Source organism: Coregonus clupeaformis, chromosome 26 (genome assembly GCF_020615455.1).
Source record: "Coregonus clupeaformis isolate EN_2021a chromosome 26, ASM2061545v1, whole genome shotgun sequence".
Taxonomy (NCBI): Eukaryota; Metazoa; Chordata; class Actinopteri; order Salmoniformes; family Salmonidae; genus Coregonus; species Coregonus clupeaformis.
Window position 1 is genome coordinate 20694254 of NC_059217.1, and position 12500 is coordinate 20706753.

Here is a 12500-nt window from a genome sequence, read left to right on the forward strand (position 1 = left end):
ACAAAGCCTATTCCCCCTCAGGAGACTGAAAAGATTTGGCATGGGTCCTCAGATCCTCAAAAAAATTCTACAGCTGCACCATCGAGAGCATCCTGACTGGTTGCATCACCGCCTGGTATGGCAACTGCTTGGCCTCCGACCGCAAGGCACTACAGAGGGTAGTGCGTACGGCCCAGTACATCACTGGGGCCAAGCTTCCTGCCATCCAGGACCTCTATACCAGGCGGTGTCAGAGGAAGGCCCTCAAAATTGTCAAAGACTCCAGCCACCCTAGTCATAGACTGTTCTCCCTGCTACCGCACGGCAAGCGGTACCGGAGTGCCAAGTCTAGGTCCAAAAGACTTCTCAACAGCTTTTACCCCAAAGCCATAAGACTCAGCTGGTAGAGCACGGCGCTTGTAACGCCAAGGTAGTGGGTTCGATCCCCGGGACCACCCATACACAAATAAAAATGTATGCACGCATGACTGTAAGTCGCTTTGGATAAAAGCATCTGCTAAATGGCATATTATTATATTATTATTACTCCTGAACAGCTAATCATGGCTACCCGGACTATTTGCACTGCCCCCCCACCCCATCCTTTTTACGCTGCTGCTACTCTGTTAATTATTTATGCATAGTCACTTTAACTCTACCCACATGTACATATTACTTCAACTATCTCAACTAGCCGGTGCCCCCGCACATTGACTCTGCACCGGTACCCCCCTGTATATATAGCCTCCCTACTGTTATTTTATTTTACTTCTGCTCTTTTTTTCTCAACACTTTTTTTGTTGTTGTTTTATTTTTACTTTTTTTGTTAAAATAAATGCACTGTTGGTTAAGGGCTGTAAGTAAGCATTTCACTGTAATGTCTGCACCTGTTGTATTCGGCGCATGTGACCAAAAATTTTTGATTTGATTTGATTTGATACACACAATATCCCATAATGACAAAGCAAAAACAGGTTTTTAGAAATGGTTTTTAGAAATGTTTGCACATTTATTAGAAATAAAACACTGAAATATCACATTTACATAAGTATTCAGACCCTTTACTCAGTACTTTGTTGAAGCACCTTTGGCAGCGATTACAGCCTTGAGTCTTCTTGGGTATGACGCTATAAGCTTGGCACACCTGTATTTGGGGAGTTTCTCCCATTCTTCTCTGCAGATCCCCTCAAGCTCTGTCAGGTTGGATGGGGAGCGTCGCTGCACAGCTATCTTCAGGTCTCTCCAGAGATGTTCGATCGGGTTCAAGTCCGGGCTCTGGCTGGGCCACTCAAGGACATTCAGAGACTTGACCCGAAGCCACTCCTGTGTTGTCTTGGCTGTGTGCTTAGGGTCGTTGTCATGTTGGAAGATGAACCTTCGCCCCAGTCTGAGATCCTGAGCGCTTTGGAGCAGGTTTTCATCAAGGATCTCTCTGTACTTTTCTCTGTTCATCTTTCCCTTGATCCTGACTAGTCTCCCAGTCCCTGCCGCTGAAAAACATCCCCACAGCAAGATGCTGCCTCCACCATGCTTCACCGTAGGGATGGTGACAGGTTTCCTCCAGATGTGACGGTTGGTATTCAGGCCAAAGAGTTCAATCTTGGTTTCATCAGACCAGAGAATCTTGTTTCTCATGGTCTGAGAGTCCTTTATGTGCCTTTTGGCAAACTCCAAGCGGGCTGTCATGTGCCTTTTACGGAGGAGTGGCTTCCGTCTGGCCACTATACCATAAAGGCCTGATTAGTAGAGAGCTACAGAGATGGTTGTCCTTCTGGAAGGTTCTCCCATCTCCACAGAGGAACTCTGGAGCTTTGTCAGAGTGGCCATCGGGTCCTTGGCCACCTCCCTGACCAAGGCCCTTCTCCCCCGATTGCTTAGTTTGGCCGGCCGGCCAGCTCTAGAAAAGTCTTGGTGGTTTCAAACATATTCCATTTAAGAATGATGGAGGCCGCTGTGTTCTTGGGGACCTTCAATGCTGCAGAAATTTGTTGGTACCCTTCCCCAGGTCTGTGTCTCGACACAATCATGTTTCGGAGCTCTATGGACAATCCCTTCGACCTCATGGCTTGGTTTTTGCTCTGACATGCACTGTCAACTGTGGGACCTTATATAGACAGGTGTGTGCCTTTCCAAATCATGTCCAATCAATTTAATTTACCACAGGTGGACTCCAATCAAGTTGTAGAAACATCTCAAGGATGATCAATGGAATGCATTTTTTTAAATGTCTAAAAACCTGTTTTCACTTTGTCATTATGGGGTATTGTGTGTAGATTGATGAGGGGAAAAAATAATTTAATCAATTTTAGAATAAGGCTGTAACGTAACAAAATGTGGAATAAGTCAAGGGGTCTGAATACTTTCTGAAGGCACTGTATCTGACGGTCACTCAACCAGGGTGGCATTAGGGCCTGTTCTCTCATCTCCAGGCTCTTCATACTGCTATGACCCTGTCACTGAGTTCATGACGAATTACAGTATTTTGATAAAGAAATATCAATATTTATCTATATAACGCAGTGTAAATCACCAGAGATATCTCCAGTTATGATAGCATGACCGCAACATTCCTCAGTAGCCTGTGTTAGCCTGGTCTCATGGAACCCCACTGTATGAAAGACTACAGTCAGACTGACACCATGGAGGAAGAGGGGGAACATTAGGCTGTTTCACATATAGACAGCTTAGTTAAGAGATTGAGGAAAGGAGAAGAGGGGGAGAGGGAAGGATAAAGTGTACCTAATACCATGCAGTGGATAAGGCCTGTAGTCTCTCAGTGAGCCGTGATACAGCATGGGCACCATAGGGAGGGAGGGGTTATTTCAGTTCTGCCAGGAAACAGCGTGTGTGTCTTAACACCAGTAACCGTTTAGTGGAAACTCCACAGAACTAACATTTATCTAAATAAAAATAGGAAACTCTTTCTCCACCAACCTGACAGAGACACTGAATGAATCCCAAAGACGTAACAAAAACACATACATTAAAACACATTAAAAGCACAGTATACTGTATACCCCCATACCACAACTAACGTATAAACAACATCTCAGCTGTGGTCGTGTCACTGGTCGAGTCACAGTGAGGTCTCAGGTGATTGGTCAGATTGGTCAGGAAATGGTAGTGGTATTACCTCTAATTGGCTGATAATTACGGAGCAGGCTGTATTGTATGTGTGTACGAAGAGTGGAAAATGACATTTCAGTTTAGATTGCCCGTGGTTAAAGACAACAACAAAGTAAACATTCAGCAAGAGCAGCAATGTTGGGGTTTAGCTGTTGTTCTTGTGCTGTATGGATGACCCCACTGCCGTTAATGCATTTTGGGATTGAGTGAAGATGGCGCTGCAGTGGATAGCTGCCATTTTACGGGCTCCTGACCAATTCTGCTATTTTGTGTGTATATCATATTTCTGTCATAATTATGACCGAAAACAGCTTATGGACATCAGAACAGCGATCACTAACCTTGATTTGGATGAAGATTTCTCCCTCAATGAGTCGGCAGCTGTGGATGTACTGCTCGTTCCGGACCAGGCCCTAATCCCCAGGCCTCGAAAGAGGAAGAGACGGTACAAGAGAGGCAAACGAGTGGCTCCTTGACCAGACTACATCGGTGAGTAAATAAACCTCCTCTACCCTCCGTTCTATTGCCGAACATACAATCACTAGTGAACAAACTGGACGAGCTCCATTCGAGTCCCTATCATTGGGACTTGAAGAACTGTAATATCCTATGTTTCACTGAGTCGTGGCAGGACAAGGACATGGATAATATACATCTAGCAGGTTTTTCTATGTATTGTCAAGACCGAACGGCAGTTTCGGGTACGGTTAAGCGGGGAGGTGTGTGTCTCTTTGTTAATAATAGCTGGTGCAAGATCTCTAATGTTAAGGAAGTCTCAAGGTTTTGCTCAAGGTTTTAGCTTTAACAGTGCTCTCCGCACTGTTAAAGCTAACTCTCTCGCCTCTGCTCACATCCTTCTAGACCTATCTGCTGCCTTTGATACTGTGAACCATCAGATCCTCCTCTCCACCCTCTCCGAGTTGGGCATCTCCGGCGCGGCTCACTCTTGGATTGCGTCCTCCCTCACAGGTCGCTCCTACCAGGTGGCGTGGAGATAATCTGTCTCCGCACCACGTGCTCTCACCACTGGTGTCCCCCAGGGCTCAGTTCTAGGCCCTCTCCTATTCTCTCTATACACCAAGTCACTTGGCTCAGTCATATCCTCACATGGTCTCTCCTATCATTGCTACGCAGACGACACACAATTCATCTTCTCCTTTCCCCCTTCTGACAACCAGGTGGCGAATCGCATCTCTGCATGTCTGGCAGACATATCAGTGTGGATGACGGATCACCACCTCAAGCTGAACCTCGGCAAGACGGAGCTGCTCTTCCTCCCGGGGAAGGACTGCCCGCTCCATGATCTTGCCATCACGGTTGCCAACTCCGTTGTGTCCTCCTCCCAGAGTGCAAAGAACCTTGGCGTGACCCTGGACAACACCCTGTCGTTCTCCGCTAACATCAAAGCGGTGACCCAATCCTGTAGGTTCATGCTCTACAACATTCACAGAGTATGACCCTACCTTACACAGGAAGCGGCACTGGTCCTAATCCAGGCACGTCTGGATTACTGCAACTCACTGTTGGCTGGGCTCCCTGCCTGTGCCATTAAACCCCTACAACTCATCCAGAACGCTGCAGCCCGTCTGGTGTTCAACCTTCCCAAGTTCTCTCACGTCACCCCGCTCCTCCGCACACTCCACTGGCTTCCAGTTGAAGCCTGCATCTGCTACAAGACCATGGTGCTTGCCTATGGAGCTGTGAGGGGAACAGCACCTCCGTACCTTCAGGCTCTGATCAGTCCCTACACCTAAACGATGTTTGTTTTGGTTGTGTTTCAGATTATTTTGTGCCCAATTGAAATTTATGGTAAGTAATGTATTGTGTCATTTTGGAGTAACATATGTTTCTAAACACTTCTACATTAATGTGGTACCATGACTACGTATAGTCCTGAATGAATCGTGAATAATGAGAAAGGTACAGACGCACAAATATTATACCCCCCCAAAAATACTAACCTCCCCTGTTATTGTAATGGTGAGAGATTAGCATGTCTTGGGGGTATGATATTTGTGCGTCTGTAACGTTCTCACTCATCATTATTCACGATTCATTCAGGACTATCCATAATCCTGGTAGCATCCATAATAATGTAGGAGTGTTTAGAAAAATGTTATGTTCTTATTTACAATAAAAGTGACCCCAAAAGGACAATACTTTTGAATCTAACTGTATCACAGATTACAAAGGGAAACCCAGCCGCAAGCTGCCCAGTGACAGATGATCTTAATTCCTTCTATGCTCGCTTCGAGGCAAGCAACACTGAACCATGCATGAGAGCACCCGCTTTTTGGATGACTGTGTGATCCTGCTCTCCGTAGCTGATGTGAGTAAGATCTTTAAACAGGTTAACATTCACAAGGCCGCGGGGCCAGACGGATTACCAGTACACGTACTCAGAGCATGCGCTTACCAGCTGGCAAGTGTCTTCACTGACATTTTCAACCTCTTCCTGACACAGTCTGTAATACCTACATGTTTCAAGCAGACCACAATAGTCCTTGTGCCCAAGAACGCCAAGGTAATCTGTTTAAATGACTATCGCCCCGTAGCACTCACATCTGTAGCCATGAAATGCTTTGAAAGAATGGTCATGGCTCACATCAATGCCATCATTCCAGACACCCTGGACCCACTCCAATTTGCATACCGCCCCAACAGATCCACAGATGACGCAAACTCTATTGCACTCCACACTGCCCTCTCCCACCTGGACAGGAGGAACACCTACGTGAGAATGCTGTTCATTGACTAGAGCTCAGTGTTCAACACCATAGTGCTTTCAAGCCCCTAGTTGGTGAGGATAGGCAACATCACTTCCGCCACGCTGACCCTTAATATGGGGGCCTCTCAGGGGTGCGTGCTTAGTCCCCTCCTGTACTCCCTGTTCACCCATGACAGCGTGGCCGCGCATGACTCCAACACCATCATTAAGTTTGCTGATGACACGACGGTGGTTTGCCTGATCACTGACAATGAGGAGACAGCCTATAGGGAGGAGGTCAGTGACCTGGCAGTGTGGTGCCAGGGCAACAACCTCTCCCTCAATGTCAGCAAGACATGGTCCACACACACCAACATTGTCGTGAAGAAGGTATGACAACGCCTCTTCCCCGTAGGAGGCTGAAAATATTTGGTATGGGCCCTCAGACCTTCAAAAGGTTCTACAGCTGCACCATTGAGAGCATCTAGACTGGCTGCATCACCGCTTGGTATGGTAACTGCTTGACATCCGACCACAAGGCGCTACAGAGGATAGGGCGTACAGCCCAGTACATCACTGGGGCTGAGCTCCCTGCCATCCAGGACCTCTATACCAGGCATTGTCAGAGGAAGGCCCTAAAAATTGTCCCCCAAAAAAATAGACTCCAGCCACTCAAGTCATAGACTGTTCTCTCTGCTACCACAGGGCAAGCGGAACCAATGCACCAAGTCTGAAACCAACAGTGTCACAACCCGGGCTAGAAACTCCGGTCTCAGATGTGGAGAGCTGGGGGTACTACCCCTTAGCCACAGAGGAGGTGTTGTAGGACCCAAATGAAACACCCAAGGCAATACTCCAGGCAAGTAGATTTAATGTTCCAAAACAGGAGGCAAAACAAAACAACTCCACGAGGGGAGAAAAACAAACTAAAGATAACTTTGAACAACTTACTAGGACAGACACGGTGGGACAAAGCAGGAGACACATAGTCAGGACGCAATAACCAAGTGAGAAACAAGGGGAAAACACACAGCTAAAATACACAAGGGGAAACAAGGCACAGGTGACCTGGATCAAGCTAATTAGGACACATGAGGAAGAACTAAGGCAGAGGGGAACACAGATGACCTCTAGAGGCCCGGAGACAAACAGGAGGCAGGAAGCTGACACACACGAGGAAGAACTAAGGCAGAGGGGAACACAGATTACCTCTAGAGGCCCGGAGACAAACAGGAGGCAGGAAGCTGACAGGACCCCCTCCTCTAGGAACGACTCCTGACGTTCCTTCCAGAACACCCTGGCCCCAGGGTGCGAAAATCTCGGATCAAACCTGGGTCCAGGATGTCCCTGGCTGGAACCCAGGAGCGCTCCTCCGGCCCGTAGCCCTCCCAGTCCACCAGATACTGCAGAGAGTTCTGGACCCTCCGGGAGTCCAGTATCCGGCGGACTGTGTAGGCTGGCTGGCCGTCAATGATCCTGGGAGGTGGCGGGGGTCTGCGTGGGGGGGCAAAGGGAGAAGACAAGACAGGTTTAAGGAGTGAAACATGGAAAGTGGGGTTAACTCTAAGGGAGCGAGGGAGAACCAAACGATACGACACAGGGTTAACCTTTCTAGCAATGCGGAAAGGCCCGATGTATCTCTGGGAAAGCTTCCTGGATTCGACCCGGAGGGGCAGGTTCTTTGTGGCCAACCAAACTCTCTGACCAGCTCGGAAACTAGGGGCCGTCCCGGCGGTGGCGATTAGCCTGACTTTGGTATCTCTGGGAGGTCCGAAGGAGGGCACGCCTGGCCTTCTTCCAGGTCCGCCTACAGCGTTGGACAAAGCGCTGGGCCGAGGGAACACCAACTTGCGCCTCCTCCTCTGGAAACAATGGAGGGTTGTAACCGAACTGGCATTCGAAGGGGGACAATCCGGTGGCTGAGGACTGGAGGGTGTTGTGGGCATATTCAGCCCAAATGATATAGGTGGCCCAAGACGTGGGATTACTGGCCGCCATACACCGCAGGGTGGTCTCCAGATCCTGATTAATCCGTTCCGTTTGGCCATTAGACTCTGGATGGAACCCCGACGATAGGCTGGCTGTGGCCCCAACAAGCCTGCAGAAGGCCCCCCAAAACCGGGACGAGAATTGGGGACCTCGGTCAGAGACCACGTCCAGGGGAATACCAAATATCCGGAAGACATGGTTCATGAGGAGCTCAGCAGTCTCCTTAGCCGAGGGCAGCTTGGGCAGGGGAATAAACCGGGCAGCCTTAGAGAACCGGTCTACCACCACTAGGATGACGGTGTTGCCCTGGGATAGAGGAAGTCCCGTAACAAAGTCCAGAGAAAGGTGTGACCATGGCCTTCGAGGAACAGGTAAGGGATGGAGCAGTCCCTGGGGGTCGCTGGCGTGTCGACTTTCCCTGGTTGCACACAGGGCAGGCCTCAACATAGACCTGCACGTCCTTCTTGATGGACGGCCACCAAAACCGCCGTCGGAGGAACTCCAGTGTGCGAGCACTGCCTGGATGGCATGTCAAGGGGCGACTCATGACCCCACTGCAAGACGCGGCCCCGAACAGAGAGAGGAACGTACAGGCGACCGGCAGGACCACCGCCTGGATCGGGCTCCTGGACAAGAGCTTCTCGTACCCCTCTTTCTAGTTCCCACTGAAGAGGTGCGACGATCCTAGACCTCGGAATAATCGATGCCAAGGGCTTCTCTTGTAACTCGGGAGAATAGACTCGAGACAGAGCATCCGGCTTGACGTTCTTGGTGCCAGGTCGGTAAGTCAGGAGGAACTGGAATCGATTAAAGAAAAGGGACCATCGTGCTTGCCGAGGGTTCATCCGCTTAGCCTGTTGGAGATATTCCAGGTTCTTGTGGTCTGTGAGAACCTGGAAAGGGTGCTGAGCCCCTCAAGCCAATGGCGCCACTCTTCCAATGCCAGTTTTACCGCAAGCAACTCTAGATCCCCCACGTGGTAGTTGCGCTCGGCCTCAGACAGGCGGCGAGACATGAAGGCACAAGGGTGTAATCTCCCATCCGCACCCCTCTGTGACAGGACGGCTCCCACCCCCACCTCTGAGGCGTCCACCTCCACCACGAAAGGTCTCTCTGGGTCAGGGGTCACCAGAATCGGAGCAGACGTGAAGCGGCGCTTGAGATCCTCGAAGGCCCCTGCTGCTTCCGGACCCCAGTGAATCTTGGTCCCTCCTCCCTTGGTAAGCGTCGTCAAGGGGGCTACCACCGAGCTGAAATTCTTAATGAACTTCCGATAGAAGTTAGAAAAGCCAATGAACCGTTGAACCTCCTTGACCGTGGCAGGTGTGGGCCAATCGTGGACCGCCTTGACCTTCTTGGGATCCATCTCTAGGTGCCCGGGAGTGACAATAAACCCGAGAAACTGAGTCTGAGAAACATGAAATTCACACTTCTCAGGCTTAACGTAGAGGTGATTGTCAAGGAGCCTCTGGAGAACCCTGCTAACATGCCCCTCATGCTCCTTCAGTGACCTCGAGAAGATGAGGATATCGTCCAGGTACACGAAGACGAACAGATTAAGCATATCCCAAGAACATCATTAATCAGGGCTTGGAATACTGCGGGGGCATTGGTGAGCCCGAACGGCATCACCCGATATTCATAGTGCCCCGTGGGCGTATTGAACGCCGTCTTCCATTCGTCTCCTTGCCGGATCCGCACGAGATGGTAAGCATTGCGGAGATCCAGCTTAGTAAAAATGGAAGCCCCTTGAAGCAGCTCAAAAGCAGTGGCCATGAGAGGAAGGGGGTATCGATTCGAACCGTGATCTTGTTGAGTCCCCGGTAATCAATACAAGGCCTAAGACCCCCGTCTTTCTTTTCAACAAAAAAGAAGCCCGCCCCAGCCGGAAGTAGAGGCATAGATGAGACCGGCTGCCAAGGACTCCTTAATGTAGGTGTCCATAGCTGCGTGCTCGGGGGAGGACAAGGAAAAGATCCGACCTCTAGGAGGGCAGCACCCAGGGAGTAGATCAATGGCACAGTCATACGTGCGATGAGGCGGTAAGGAAGTAGCCCGGGCCTTGCTGAACACTGCCTTGAACCGATGGTAAACACTGGGGACTCGGGAGACGTCAACAGACTCTTGAAACTGGGTACTAGGGGCTGAGGGACTCTGAAGCATGCAGGTGAGTTGGCAGGCGGGACCCCAGCTTAGAATGGTGCCCGTAGGCCAGTCGATCTGGGGATTATGTCTGCATAGCCAAGGGTGACCCAGGATAATAGGATACTCGGGAGAGTCAATGAGATAGAAGGTCTCCTCCTGCTGGTGTTGAGAGATGGTAAGTCGCAGGGACTGAGTCGCCTCGGTAACCTTTCCTGGTTCCAGAGGTCTGCCATCTAAGGCTGTAACTGCCTGGGGTTGAGGAAGTAGTTGGGTAGGGATCTTAAGTTCCTTAGCCAAGGTTACATCCAGGAAATCACCTGCGGCACCGGAATCGATCATAGCCTGGACCCGATGCTGGTGGCCCCCCAGGACAGAGTGGCTGGAATAGCCAGGACAGCGTTAGTAGGAGGCGCTCTAACTCTCCCCATCACAGCCCTCCTGTAGCTGGGCGGGACAGGCGTTTCGCCGAAGCTCGGGGCAAGTGGAGCGGAAGTGGCCGGCAACCCCGCAGTAGAGGCACCGACGTTCCCTCATGCGACGTTCCCTTTCGTTGGGAGAAAGCCTGGAACGGCCTAACTGCATGCTCTCCGGGAATCCTGGAGCAGTTCAGGAGCCGGGAAGCTCTGAATGACGGAGTCCAAACAGGAGAAACAGAGCTGCTCAGAGGAACTTGGGAATGAGACACCTGACGGCGAGCCGTTCTCCGCTCTCTTAGACGATTGTCCAGGCGGATGGCCAAGGCTATGAGGGACTCGAGATCACCAGCTGGTTCTCGGGTGGCTAACTCATCTTGAAGGGGCTCAGATAACCCTCCCTGAAAGCAGACCCTCAGCGCTTCATCATTCCATCCGCTCCTTGCTGCTATGGTCCGGAAATCAATGGCAAAATCTGCCGTGCTTCGGGGCCCCTGACGGAGAGACAGTAGGCGCTTGGAAGCCTCCCGCCCACTGACAGGATGATCGAACACCCGCTTGAACTCTTCTACAAATGCAGCGTGGGAGTCACAACAGGCCTCCTGGGACTGCCACACCGCAGAAGCCCAGGCGAGCGCCTTGTCTGAAAGAAGGGTAATGATGTAGGCAATCTTGGAACGGTCTGTGGGAAAACTTGAGGGTTGGAGCTCAAGGTGAGGGAGCATTGGGTGAGGAAACCCTGGCAAGAGCTTGGATCCCCAGAAAAGGGCTTGGGAGGTGGTAGTCGGGGCTCCGCCAACCGAGACGACCTGTCGTCACTGGGGGGTGACCTGGGGGAAGGGAGAGGACCAGGGAGGCGTTCAAAGAGCTGGCGGAGGGAACTCATCATTTCGGCCAGGAGTTGAGAATGACTAGCCATCAGCTCCTCTTGTCGGCTGAGAACGGCTTCATGGCGCTGGAAAGAAGCCTCATGTCGAGTGATCACCGCCAACAGGTCCGGGGAACTGAGTGTTTCTGGGTCCATGATTGACTTGGTTATTCTGTCACAACCCGGGCTAGAAACTCCGGTCTCAGATGTGGAGAGCTGGGGGTACTACCCTTAGCCACAGAGGAGGTGTTGTAGGACCCAAATGAAACACCCAAGGCAATACTCCAGGCAAGTAGATTTAATGTTCCAAAACAGGAGGCAAAACAAAACAACTCCACGAGGGGAGAAAAACAAACTAAAGATAACTTTGAACAACTTACTAGGACAGACACGGTGGGACAAAGCAGGAGACACATAGTCAGGACGCAATAACCAAGTGAGAAACAAGGGGAAAACACACAGCTAAAATACACAAGGGGAAACAAGGCACAGGTGACCTGGATCAAGCTAATTAGGACACATGAGGAAGAACTAAGGCAGAGGGGAACACAGATGACCTCTAGAGGCCCGGAGACAAACAGGAGGCAGGAAGCTGACACACACGAGGAAGAACTAAGGCAGAGGGGAACACAGATGACCTCTAGAGGCCCGGAGACAAACAGGAGGCAGGAAGCTGACACAACAGGACCCTGAACAGCTTCTGCCCCAAGCCATAAGACTGCTAAATAGTATGTTAAATAGTTCAACTTTCTGCATTTACCCTTTTTGTACTAACTCTTTTGACTCATCACATAGGCTGCTGCTACTGTTTATTATCTATCCTGTTGCCCAGTCACTTTACCCCTACCTATATGTACATATCTACCTCAATTACCTCGTACCCCTGCACATCGACTCGGTACTGGTACCCCATGTATATAGCCAAGTTATCATCATTCATTGTATTTATACCTTGTGTTATTATTTTCTCATTGTTTCTCTCTGCACTGTTGGGAAGGGCCCGTAAGTAAGCGTTTCACTGTTAGTTTACACCTGTTGTTTACGAAGCATGAGACAAACAACATTTGATTTGATTTTATATTTATGAGGAGCCTATGCTCACCTATGCTCACCATCATCAGGATGGTGAGCACCCCCCCCCCCCCCCGCCCCTCTGCCTCTCACCCCTCTTCCCCCAGCACCCCCCTCCCCTCCAGATAGGAGCCCATTCTCACCTACTCTGAGCAAGGATCTAATTGGGGGCAATCATTCAGATAAATAGGCCTGCGAATCA